We start from the raw sequence: 13,823 nt of genomic DNA on the forward strand, positions 1-13,823 counted from the left end.
TCTTGCTGTGTAGTTCAGGCTGGCCTCGAACTCACTATGTAGCCAAGAGTAGCCTCAAACTCATGGCAATTCTCCTGCCTCAGCCTCCTGTGTGCTGGGATTACAGGTGTGCGCCACCACACCCAGGCCCATTCAGGGCTGTTAAAAATGACTCCCTGGAGGTGACTGACACATTAGGTGCCCGCTGGTACAGACAGGGAGTGCAGCCTAGAATGCCCTAGAGGTCACCAGTGCCAAGACCTTGTGGCTGCCTACTAGGCCTGCCACTTCTTCCCCGGGGGTGCCACGCCTCCCAGTGGGCACCGTGGCCGGTGCTTCCCTCCCCACGGCCCCTCCCAGGCCCCTCCCCTCCTCTGTCCCTTCCTCAGCAGCCCCATCTGTCTGTCCCTACTCCTCTCTCCCCTTTCCAGCTGTAGCTGTGACCACAGTGGTCACAAAGGCCACAGCCTCCAGCAGGACCTGGGATTAAATCCTGGTCAGCGCTTCAGCGTACTGGGGAAACTGAGGCCCAAAGGGAAGTAGCACCCTTCCTAAGGTCCCAAGCTGGTTCTGGGTCAGGGAGAGCTAGGACTCAGCATTGCTGGCCTGACCCCATGAGACAGGCTAATCGAGGCAGGTGGGGGGCAGCACTAAGGGCTCCTCTGAGACTCTGAGCAGCCAGTGCTGGACTCTGCACTAAGGAAGGGGAAGATGCCATCTTTTAAAAATGTCAGCCACTCGTCAAACACGTACCAACCCCTGCTACGTGCCTGGACTTGTGCTAGATCCTATGACTGCAAAAGTAAGTCAGGATCACTGCCTTCAAAAGAAGACAAGCCACGCTTCCTGGCATGGCGGTGCACGCCTGTAATCGCAGCACTCTGGGAGGCTGAGGCAGGAGGATTGCAAGTTCAAGCCCAGTCTGTATAACTTAGGGAGACCCTGTCTCAAAATGAAAGATAATAAAAGGCCTAGGGGTGCAGCCCAATGCAAAGGCCCTGAGTTCAATCCTCAGTACTGGGGTTGGGGGGGCAGAGCTTTAAACACATCAAATGCAGCAGAGAACATTGACCTCCCACAGCCCAGGAGGGCTTCCCAGGGGAGGCCGTGGGTGAGACAGGAGAGGCTAATTGCTGGCTGCTGCAGGAGGGGTAAAGAAGAGGAACCAGAGAACTTGGAGCCTGCAGGGACCTTCGCACCAGGCCTGGACTTCCGGGCACCTGGCTGTTCACCGGCCCCTTCCTAAGGCTGGGGGCCCAGTACTGGAGTCACTTCCTGCCCATCCCTCAGCTTGGTGCAAGTTGGACCTGAGCTCAAAGGCCTCTCCTTTCCTCTCCGCCCTCTCCTCCCCACCTCGTGCTTCCTGCCCTTCCTCTCCTCTCTCTTCTCTGCTCTCCCTCGTCCTCGTCCTCCTCCTCCTCCTCCTCCTCCTCCTCTTCCTCTTCTTCCTCCTCTTTGTCCCCTCCCCACATCTCTCTCTCTCTCTCTCTCTCACCCCCCCTCTCTCTCTCTCTCTCTCTCTCTCTCTCTCTCTCTCTCTCTCTCTCTCTCTCTCTCCCTGTCATCTCTCTTGTTCCCCAGGGTACAATGGGCACAGGGCCAGGTAGGAGACAGAATTCTCCCAAGCCAAGCGGGGTCTGGGGACCTTGCAGCCCTGGGTGCTGAGCTCTCCCTGGGGAGCTGAGATTCCACTCAAAGCTGAGCAGGACACAGAGCCACTGCCCCTCTTTTGCAGGAAACAGTGATTCTGGGGCCCTTCCAGGGAGCAATCTCTGTTCTCAGCCCTGAGTTCTACTTCCAGAAGCCCCTCCTCCCAGTGCTGCTGCTCCCGTTTTACCGGCACGGGATCCATTAATAGCATCCATTTTATTTGCTCCAGCCGTGCTCCCGGGGGGGCCCCATCCAGAATGTCAGGCCCTGCTTCCTTCCCTTCTGGAGCACACGGACTCCCTCCCCTGGGCGCCGGGGGAGTTGGCAGGATAATAACCTGCGAGAAGAAAAACTCTTCTCCCTGCCTTCTAATCTTCAGCCTCACCAAATTAGAAAAGGTGTCAGAAACTCACGGGCGGCAGGGACGTCAGGCCATTAACCCCAGCTGGGGGTCAGATATCTCAGGCCCTTCTCAGCCCCTGCTCCAGGAGGGCACAGGACCTAGCCCGCCTGTACCCCCCACTCCATCCTCAGTCTCCCCAGCCCTATCCGTGCCCCTGTCTGTTGCCTGGATTCCTGCAATAACCAGGGAGCCCCCAGCTCCCATCTAAGCCCTGAGGCCACACAAGGGGATTTGCATCCTGTTCCTGTTTTAGGAATAAGCTCAGCTGATTCCTTACTGTCCACTCAGCAAAGACTGGCGGGGCGCCTGCCTGGCTGCCTGCGGGGGTCAGCCGTGAGCAGGACAGACAAGTGCCACCCTCCTGAGGTTCACAGCCTCCTCTTCTGGGACACCGCCCCTCCTCCCTGAGGCTGGACCCCTTGTCTGGCCCTGCACTCCCTGAGTACCCACCGGAGCAGGGATCTCGTCGGGCCCAGCTCTGCCCCTGGCACTGAGCACGGGGCACAATGAGGCAGCTGAGCTGGACGGTCATGGCCAGTCCTAGTGTACAGAGAACACTGAGTCCCAGAGGCTATGGGACATGCAGCGTTTCCAACCCGCAGAGCCCCTAATGGTCAGGTGTGGTGGTTCACACCGTAGCCCCAGCTGTCTGGGAGACTGAGGCAGAAAGTCCTCCCTCATCCCACTCATGTCTGCCCCTGCAGCTGTGGCCTCCTTCTTGAACGTCTCTCTACCTTCCTCCATGAGAACCCAGCATGCGGGCAGCTCCTGCCCTGGATGGCCTCTCCCTGAGTCCAGGCTACGCCATCTGCCCTCACCCCGGAAGCAGGACCCGCATCCCCGGTGGCCTGCTTAGGAGCCCATCCAGGCCAAGTTCTGCCCACGCCACCCCTGCAGAGAGCCTTCCTGGTCCCACAGCAATGTGGTGGCTGAGATCTGGAATATCCACCGAAGTCCCAGGTACTCAGAGGCAGGCCTTCGGGTGACCGTAGCATGGCTCCATCAGTGGGCACATCCACAACGAGTTCACGGCTGACTTCCTATTAGAGGCGGGGCCTGGTTGCAGGCGGGTCACTGAGGACCTGACCTGGAAGGGTGGGTTCCTGCCCCAGCCCCCCACCCCCGCCTCCTGGCCTCCACGGGGTGAGCACTGTCCAGCACAAAAGCCTGCATCCGGGCTGTGATACAGGCTCGGCCTGACACAAACTGTGAGGGTTTGCATCCGCAGTTTGTAGACCCAGCCCCCCCCCCGCCTCCTGGCCTCCACGGGGTGAGCACTGTCCAGCACAAAAGCCTGCATCCGGGCTGTGATACAGGCTCGGCCTGACACAAACTGTGAGGGTTTGCATCCGCAGTTTGTAGTTAGAGCTCAAGTTTGACAGAGGGCAGCAGCCCAGAGACCGAGTCCTGCCCCTTGAAGCACACAAACAGGCCAGGGCTCTGAGACGGTGTGGACTCAGCCCAGCCCACACAGTCAGGCAAGGCACAGCCAGAGCTGACTTCTGCCCAACACTGCCTTGGCATTTACTAAGGCCCTGCCCTATGCATTAGAGACAGGGCCACATTGTGCCCACCTGTATGTCACCATGGGTGGCACAGACCTGTTCCTGACCCAGTGGCACTTATATTACTCAGTTTTTGGTTACGGTGACAAAATACCCAACACACAAAACTTACAGGAGGTGACGTTTCGTTGGTCCATGGTTTCAGAGGGTTCAGTCCATGGTTGGCCGGCACCAAGGCAGAAATGGCCTGGTGGAGGTCCCTCGTGCAGGACAGCTGCTCATCCCATGGTGACCAGGAAGCAGAGAAATCCAGGTCACAGCCTCAGCCCGTTTTACAGATGCAGAAACCAGGGCACCATGTAAATATCTGCAGGGAGGGGCAGGTGGGTCTGACTCCAAAGGAGGCTCCTGCCTGGGGCACAACACTGCCCCTCTGCCTCCCCGAGCTTCACGTGCCTGGCCCTGTTCCCTGAACGCACAGTGTGTAGGGCACCCCGCTAGCCTGAGGGGGCAGAGAGGGTGAGTCTGGGTACTCATACTGTAGCTGTCTAGATATATCGTTCACTGTGGAGAGCCATGCCGGAGTGTGTGCATGTGTGCGTGTGTGTGTGTGTGTGTGTGTGTGTGTGTGTGTGTGTGTGAAAGAGAGAGAGAGAGAATCACAAGTGTACAAGTGAGTCCAGGGGCTGGGACACCAGAGGGACAGAAGAGAAAGGCCAGAAGGATGGTGTTCATAAGCAGAATAGGGAGGGTGACAATAATAACAATAATAATAATACAGAGAACACAAACCTTGCCTTTCTCCTTTTTTTTCCCAAGCCGAGTGTGAGCCAGAGCAGGGCTGCAGGGATTAATCTCTTAAAAAATAAGTGCGGCGCAGGAGACAGGCAGTGATTAAGGCTTTAACTGATCAGCCCGCATCTGACAGTGAACCAGCTATTATCTTAACGGAATCAAACGAACATTCAAAGCCCGCTCAGCCCCAAACATGAAAGGAGACGTCAGCGGCTGGCAGCTGGCAGCCGCAGGGGGAGTCGGAGGGAGCAAAATGGAGGAGGGGGAGAGGGGTGTCAAGGCGAAGAGGGGAGAGGAAGATGAGGACTGGGAGGGGCCGCCGGGGTCTGCAGAGGCGCAGCTGCCCCGCTTACACACGCACGAGCACATGCACACACACGTATACACGCATGTGCTGCCCCAGGTCCCACTCCCCTATTCAGAAACCTTCCATGGCTCCCACTTCCCAAATAAGATGGGACGGGTCCTGGCTCACCACCTGGGGTCCGGGTAGCCCACCCCTGTCCTTCCGCTGTGGCCCAAAGGAAGCGGGGAAAACTCAGTAAATGGCCCTTAAATGAATAAAGGAAAAAAGAGAAGGGATTAGAACCAAGATGCAGAAGACAGAGCAAGTGCATTCGCTGGGCATTTAACCATGTTTCTGTTTATTCCTCCTAACAGCACAGTGGTGACTGTCACTGTGACCTTTGTCACAGCAGAGCTCAGGTGACTGACTGCAGGTGCCACCGTTGGAAGAGGTGGGGCGGGGATTTGAACATGGGCCTCTCGGAGTCCGGGCAGGGAGTGGGAGAGCAGAGGTACAGGAAACCCACGAGAGGGAGGGCGGCCTACGGAGAGCACAGGGCCACGCCGTCTGCTCTCTGCTTCTCCACATGGAAGCAGAGGTGTCCCGTTTCCACCCACCCTTCCTCAGCAGGGGCTCTGCTCTGGCCAGGGGACTCGGGGATCCACCGCCCAGGCCTAAACCCTGGGCCGAGCACAGCAGGAGCTGGATAAAGGAGGGACGAGGGACGGTGTCTTGGGAGGGTCCACCTCACCTGTGGCCCCACTCTTGGGGTGCTCTGAGCACCATGGGGTGGCCAGTGTAGGAGGGGGAAATCCTCGCTGTCAGGAGCCGCAGGCCCAGGGGACCGCACACAGGACAGTTCTCTGCTAATGTGGCACTGATACTCTCATGCCACCTCCCTGCCTGTCCGTCCACGCCGACCCTCACATCTGTTCCTCCCTCTCATCCTGGCCAGCCACCCACAGTTTCACACACACAAGTGCAAACACACTCTCTCAGAGACGGACACGGTCGCACCTACATGGTCCCTCTTTCTCCCTCCCTCCCTCTCTCTCTTTCTCTCTCTCTCTCTCTCTCTCACACACACACACACACACACACACACAGACACAGACACCTTCTCAAGCACACCCAGTCGGTACCGGGGGTCCTGTCACCCTGGGCCTACAACCTGGTTTGGGCCAGAGCCAAGTTCTCAGAGCTGATTCTGTCGGTCGGGGGACCCCTGACAGCATCCAGTCCACCCTGGGCAAGATGGGGGCACAGCCCTGGGCTTTCCCGGCTGTCTCCCATGGCACCCCAAGCAGGAGGAGGGAGAGGCAGAAGCCACCTTCCAGGGTCAGCAAGTGGAGGGGCAGGAGGCAGGGGCCCAGCAGCCTGGGCCATCCCCCAGTCTTAGCCTATGAGGCCCATGTCTGAGCTGCTCCAGGCTGGGCTCCAGTTCTCTGCCTTGGCTGCTGCTGTTCCCCAAGAACCACCCCTGCCCCTCTAAAGCTGCTACCAACCTGGGCCTGAGCCTGACTCCTGTGACCTCCTGCCTTGCACCACTGTCACTGGTGCCGTCCGTCCAGTGACCTCTGCCCCCCGCCCTCCAGCTCTGGCCTTCTCTCTAGGGATGGTGAGGTTCTCTCCACTGGGCTCCAGCATTGTGCCCAGTATGCTCTGGTCACTTTGTAAGCAATCAGTCATTTACCCCTCACTTCCATCTGATGAGCTACACTTCACAGGAAGGAAACTGAGGCACAAGAGGCTAAGCAACTTGCCAAGGCCACATGGGCACTCTGGGCCATGGCAGCCTGAGATCTGACAACAGAGCTCAGCCCCAGAAGTGAGGCTCTAACCATTAGGCCATGACGTCTCTCAAGGGCCCTCTTCTTCCTCAAGGTTTTCACCACCCCCTGGCCTCACATCCACTCCCTGTCCCCCAACTTCCTTTAGTGCGTGTCACCTGCCCTCCTCATGTGCTCTTCCATTACGGAAGCCCTTGAATTAGCATTTTTATTTCTCTGTGTGCGTTAATTTTATCTCCTGACCTAGATTATTTATTACCAGGGGTATAGACTGCCATGAGTCACCCCCACCACCTCCAGGCCGCATTTCTAGCACAGCGCTGGGCATGTGAGTTGGAAATAAAGCTTGCAGTGGCTAACGTGGAAGCATTTACCCTGCACTAGGCACCATGCTTCCCTAGGCTGCTGTCTTCATTCCTCAGAGAAGAAAACCGATGGGAAACTAACAGACAGAGCCATTTCTGTATTCAAGGTCACAGGCTGTGGCGGCTTACAGATGACTACAAATTCTGTCATCGATATGCTGGGAGGTGGAGTTTATTTCCCTTCTCCTTTAGTCTTTAATGGGTTGAATGATACAGACAGGAACCTGCATGCTTCTGGGAATAAGCATTAAGAAGGCCTGGAAGCTCCACCAGAGCCTCTGCGGACTCCATGCTGCTGTCACAGAGCCTGGTTGGCAGTGTGAAAGCACTCGTGGATGCAGAGCCCTCGGGCTGCCTGGCATCTGGGTCAGCCCTGCAGATGGCTCCAGCCCAGCCACATCTGGCTGCAGCTGTGGAGCGGCCACAAGAAGAACCGCCCAGCTGAGCCCAGCCAGCTGCCACCCAAGAGAGACACCACCACACTGGCTTCCAGCCTGTGTGTGCCAGGATAGTTCTTACACAGTGGCAGAGAACCAAGACCAGTATGTCTTGCGTTCATTGCCATTTTGCTGAGAGGAGGTGGAGAGCTGTGAAGGTTCTGTGATAGGCGTGCCCATGATCACACAGCTCTGTGCATGGGCAGTGGGAGCCAACTCAGGCCTGCAACGCTCAGATCTTGGGGAAAGTGAGTTGTTGCCATGTACATCCTCAGTTAGTGACAGAGACACAAGGTCCTGGTGGGCTGAGCAGCTGATCTTCAGTGTCCAGAACCTCAGTGTCCCATCCTGCTGTGCACCGTGGAGGGGACAGGTGGGCAACTGTTTCCCAGTGTTCACAGGAGTCCAGGGCAGGGGGTTGAACTGGGTTGTATCTGAACAGCACCTCCCTTTCTTGATGTGATTTCTCACTGAGACTTCTATGTTCTGGTTTGAAAACCAGCAGTCAGGTAAAATGTCCAGCCCCTGCCAGCCCTAACACACCAGGATTCCATGGGTGGATGACAGGACAGTGGAACTACTGTGGTCCCATTCTGGGGGTGAGCCTGGGGGACACAGAGGAGAGGAATCCACAAAGCAGAGCCACCTGCAATGCAGAGCATGCCCAAGGCTGGCAGGAGCAGGGTGCTAGAGACAGCTGCAGGGATGACAGGGCTTGGAGAGGGGTGGCCTTGTAGACAGGAAGCTGTGGAAGAAGCTGGTACCACTGTCTCCATAATAAGCCAGTGAGGTTAAGAAGCATTGAGGTTAAGCTCACATGCTCTGGAATGCAGGTCTTCTGCCCTGGACCAGGGGTGCACCTATGGCACTATATAAGGTGTGATTTAAAAATATATGGTGAGCTTGATTGTTTGCTTTCTTTCTTTCTTTCTGTAAAAGACACATTGAGTATCTTTAGTTGTGCTCTTCTGGATGCCTCAATGTCCTGAATGGATTCAAAATGTCTTCTTTTCATGATCATTTTGACTTTGAGGAAGAGCCGGAAGTCCCCTGGTACCAGGTCTGGTGACTGAGGCAGGTGAGGACACAGCATCATGTTTTCACGAGCTGCCTTTCTGCTGCTCGGCAGCTGCATTTACTGACTTCTGGGCAGTCTTGAAAAAGCTCTCACAAGAGAGGACTTCCAGAACTGAGTCAGGAAATGTCAGGGATGATGAAATGAATGTGTTCAAAGTAAGGGGAAGGATCTGAGGGGATTCCTGGCAATGTGTCTTCTACTGTAATAAATTATTTTTATTTAAACATATGGTATTTTCTTTTTGAGACAGAAGGATCTCGCTTTGAGGTTCAGGCTGGCCTCAAACTCATGGTAATCCTCCTGCCTCAGCCTCCCAGGTGCTGGGATTACAGGTGGGCGCCACCATTCTGGGCAACACACCATATTTTTTTAATCAGTCCTTGGTCAGCATTCTTGTGCACAAAACAGAAATTGTATCTCAGTGACCTCCAAAGACTGGCATAGGGCAGGGGAGGTCATCAGGGCATCGTATGACCCAGTGCCTGACACTCAATAACCCCACACAAGCAATGTCTGTGGTAGCTCTCGAGTGACGTGGGTTGTCAGAGCCCCGGGAAGTGAAGCCAGGGGGCTCAGAATCATGTCTTCTACACGTCCCTGAGTAGAGGCACGCATGGCCTGTGAACCTAGGGAAGGCGGGAGGGAGGTGGAGGGCAGAGCCCGGGATGGCCGGGCCTTGGGCAGTCACACAGCACCACGGTAGGGACACATGGCAGGAACCCAGCTCCAGCCAGGCCTCGCTGGAGACAGAAGGGACATGGAAACAGCTCACCGTGTCACCTGCGAAGTGTCAGGAGGTTCCTGGGAGGACTGGCCCCGAGGATGCTGAGATTGGACCTGGGAGGTGTAGTGATCTGTCACACTAAGACGTACCAGGACAGAGTCAAGCCTGTGTTATGTCCCCTCTGTGCAGCACCAGTGCAGGAAGGATGTGAGAGCTTGGGGAGAGGACAGCCGGGTCCATGCATGATGTGGGAAAGAGCTCTCAGGTCCCGGATGGCAGCGTGGCTTCTCAGAGAAGCCATGGTCTCCGTGGGCCATGCCATGTCATGGTTTAGATCTAAAGTGTCCCTCAAAAGTCTCACAGCCAGAGATGGGGCCTGGTTGGAAGGGGTAGGTCCCCAGGGATGTGACCTGGAATGGTGTCCTTGTTCCCTGCCCCTCCCTCTCTCTCATTTGCTGGCTGCTGTGGAGTGAGCAGCTGTCCCCCACCAGCCACTTCCTGCCTCAGAGCTGGTGGACCATGGACTGAACCCTCTGAAAGCCGTGAACCAAAATAAACTGCTCTTTCTTTTAAGTTGTGAGTGTTGAGTATTTTGTCTCAGTGACCAGAAAGCTGGGTGTGCAGGGATTAGGGAAGGCATTCAGAGAGAGGAGTCTGGAGACACTGGGCAGCACGAGTCGGGGTCCTGGTCAGGAAGTGGGGTTTAGGGCCTGGAAGCCACACTCCTTTCATGGGGGTAGAGACCTGCAAGGCTCCCAGCTCCATCCCTCCCTCCAGGCATGGCAGGGGTCAGGGGGTGGAGACAACTCAGGGCCTCAATGCGGCTCACAGGTGACTTTCTCCAGGCCACATCCACTCTGGTGGCCCTGCCAGTGGCCCTAGCATCCCTGATCCCCAGGGTCAGCCCATTTCAGGTGAGATTTATCCCAGGCAGGTGTGTTCCAAGACAGTATATTATCCAGGATTATGAACTGTAACAGGATAATCTCTCTAATGTAATTCAAGCTCTTGACATGGCTTATGGCTCCTTAATGTACCTCAGACTGAAGAATTATAGGAACATTCTCCCTCCGGCTCTATGTCCCCTCCCTCCCTCCTTGTCAACCCTAAATGATTTAGGCAATTGCCTGCAGCCAGATCTGGGCCTTCAGTCATAATTCAGTGTAGCCTGGTAAACATGATGGGCAAACAGTTCTCCCTGCCTGTCCCGCTCCCGTGAGAGCCTCTCTTGTCCTCCCCCAAATCCAACCAAGGTGTGAGCTGTGTGGGGACAGCTCAAAACCCTGAGGACCCTGCAATTTGTCCCAAGATGCCCCTGGGCACCAAGGTGTGAGCCACATAGAACTTACCCAGACTTCATTCCCCAGAGCCACAGAACAATCTCAGAGCCAGAGGGATTTTAGGGTTCCAAGACCCAAGTGCTCTAGTCTGTGAAGCAGCCAGGTAAGCCATACACAGCTCAGACATAAGGTGCCTTCCTCATCCCCAGGGCTGTTTATTGAGCACTTACTATGCACCTGGCATTTTCCTAAGTAGTCTCGCAGCAGGGTCTCACAGTGGGCCCTGGAGCTGGAGCCCATGGGCTCCTCCCACAGTCCAGGGCCTCCCCCACCTCCAGGAAACCCGGCTGCTGCATCAAGGGAGCGGCCCCGGGTCCCTGCCCGCCTCCTAGACAGCACCAGTAAGTTTTTCCAGGGGCCCTGGAGCTCACTGAGGTGAGCAGAGACCCAGGCTGCCACCAGCCCACAGAGAGAAGAGCACGTGGAGCCCCTCAGCTCAAGCCCAGCAGCCCCTTGCCCTGCCCTCTCCCACCTCGCTGCTGTGCACCCTAACCTTGCCTTCCCTGACCATAACCGCAGACCCAGAGCCAGGCCACAGCCCAAGGCAGGCTGGCAACATCACCGCGGAAGAGTAGGAGATCTCAGGCGGGGGGCGGGTCCCCTGAAACCAGCAGATGAACATAAAGCTGTGGTGGCACACGCCTGTAATCCCAACACTTGGAAGGCTGAGGCAGGAGGATCTTGGTCAATATGAAGCCAGCCTGGGCTACATAATGAGCTCAGAGCCAGCCTGAGCTACATAGCAAGACCCTGTCTCCAACAAAAACCCATCGGGCGGTTTCTGTGTTAGGCAATGCTACCTAGAGAGTGCCTTCGGTATGCACTGCATCGGTCTTTCCCTAATTTCTTCCTGAGCTTGAGCAATCGCTTGGTGACTTGGTGGCTCCCTTCCAATACAGTGCTCCACACGTGCAACTGCACACACGTGTGCGCACACGCGCCCCTCTGGTGGGCTGGTCGTCTCGGGTCTCTGCAACACTCAGTGGCTGCCCCATCCCCTGCAGCGAGCTCACTGGTCTCTTGCTGGAGCAAGCACCAGCCGGCCCAGGTTGTAGACACTGAGTTGTGATCCACCTCTGACTCCCTCATCTATAACATAGGGTGGGGAGGAGGTCCCGGCCCCGTCCAGCCTGGCATTCTCTCTGAGGATTTCCTTCCCTTCTCCGTTCACTTGATCCTCTCCCAGGCCTCAATCCTCCCCTCCGGCCTTTCCCCCTTCCTTTTTCTGGTCCGCAACCACCCTCTCTCTCCTTCCGGAAGCCCTGAGACCTGTTACTCCCGGCAATACCACTAGGGGGAGCCCTCACTGGGATGTGGGTACAGGAAGGAAGCCAATTTGGGAAGGCTGGGAGCCAGTCAGTCCCAGACTGGGAGGCTGGAACTAAAACAGAAGGTCGGGGTGCCTGGGGAGCCCTTGCTTCGTAGGTTAACTTCAATCCCTGGGTCAGACACCACGGTGTCTGGTGGGGCTGTCTCGTAGGATGCTCTGATTTATGAAGCATGCAGGGTGGAATTGTCTGTCTTCTACAGTTGGGAGAACTGAGGCTCACGTAGGGTCTCGCAGCCAGCCCAGAGCCGGCCTGCTGATGGCCAAGTCTCCTAACTACTGGGCCTGGCCTCACTCTTCATGTCCTGGCCTGTCCCAGAGCCTCACGTAGGCTGAGCACACCAGAGACCTTCAAGACACTTCCTGGATTGACTCATGGATGGATGGATAGATTGGGGCAGGTGGATGGGTGGCCAGACAGATGAAAGGGTTCATGGATGGGCAGGTGGGTGGATGGACAGATGGATGGACAGATGGATGGGTGGACGGGTGGATGGACAGGTGGGTGGATGTGTAGATGGGTGGGCCCCATGGAGTAGGTCACAGTTTCCCTGGGGTGAGGTTCTCTGCTCTGGGCTGGTCCCCAGGGCACACGGCCAAGTGACACCTCAGTTCCACTCTGCCTTCCCTCTACCCTTGGGCCCTGACATCCATCTCTTACCAAGGCCTGGGCAGGCCTAACAAACTCAGTTCCTTCAACAGACATCTTCTGAGTCCCTGGCTGGGTGAGGACCTGTTCTGGGGCCTGAGACTTTCCTTGCAGTCCCTGTCCTCTTAGCACTGGCAACCCAGGAGGGGAGACGGATAAGGAAGTAAATGCTGCTGGGAGACAGCAGCAAGGGAGGTGGCAATATTGGGGGTGGGGCAGTAGCAGATTCTGGACAAAATTTTGAAGACAAAATAAACAAGATTTGCTGCGGTATTTGGGTGAGTGGTGGGAGAAAGAGAAGCGTGGACAATAACCCGGAGAGTTTCTTCCGGAGCCTCCGTGGAAGATGAAGTTCCCCTATTCTGAGAGGAAGAGGACCAGCAGGTACAGGTACAGGTCCCAGGAGGGGAGGGGCGAATTGCAGGATGAGCACTTCGAGAGGCCCCCTAAATATTCAGGTGCAAACAGGAAAGTAGGATTCCGGGTGTACAGGGTCAGAGAGATTCACGGGAGAGCTAACAGGACAAACCCAACCTCGTCTCCAGGCTGCATTCTTTTCCCGGGCTAGAAAAGTTAAACACTGCTTTCAAAAGCCAGGGCGCAAGAGTGGAATACGGTAACCCTGCGCCCCGCCTGAGCAGGGGCTGGGGGAGGTAGCCAGAGGGGGACGGGCTATCTGGGACCCTGCGGTCCTGCGCACACACATGGAGGGGGCTGCCCAGATTAGGGGCGGATCGAGGTCTGGGTTTCTTCTCCTGGCCGGTCTTGACTGGCTTCCTTGAGCCACCGTCAGATATTTACTTAACCTTGCAGTTCAGCCTCCCGGGGGCCTGCAGGAGGGGACGGAGGCCGAGCAGGGAGGGCTGGCGGGGAAGAGGGCGCAGGGAGGATTTTCCTCCGGGCAGGGTCCCCAGACCTCAGGGCGCAGCAGTCCCTGGCGTTCCTGGTTGTCAGCGTGAGAATCCTGGAGCCTCTGAAAAAAGTCTGCCCCTCTCGATTTAAGAACAAAGAAGTCGAGGGCAGGTGTCTCCTGCGAGCCAGGGGCAGTGCCAAGCTCCCAGTCTCTGGGTCCCGCACTTCCTGGCCATCCAATGAGAACTCGAGGCCCCCTGGTGCCAGGGTAGACGTTGACTTCAATTCTGTGCCAAGGCCACCATATTTACCAGCCTGTGCCGGGGCTCGCGCTTCACCAATCCAAGCCTCAGTTTTCTGTCTGTCTCGTCTTGTGGCTCGACAAATAATTTTTTTTAAAAAATCCCAGTCTCTGGGTCCCGCACTTCCTGGCCATCCAATGAGAACTCGAGGCCCCCTGGTGCCAGGGTAGACGTTGACTTCAATTCTGTGCCAAGGCCACCATATTTACCAGCCTGTGCCGGGGCTCGCGCTTCACCAATCCAAGCCTCAGTTTTCTGTCTGTCTCGTCTTGTGGCTCGACAAATAATTTTTTTTAAAAAAAAAACAGCTGCCAAACGACGCGTGCCAGGGAGCCGGGCAC

The sequence above is a fragment of the Fukomys damarensis genome, unplaced genomic scaffold, assembly GCF_012274545.1.
Source record: "Fukomys damarensis isolate Sample0158 unplaced genomic scaffold, DMR_v1.0_HiC HiC_scaffold_20, whole genome shotgun sequence".
Classification (NCBI taxonomy): domain Eukaryota; kingdom Metazoa; phylum Chordata; class Mammalia; order Rodentia; family Bathyergidae; genus Fukomys; species Fukomys damarensis.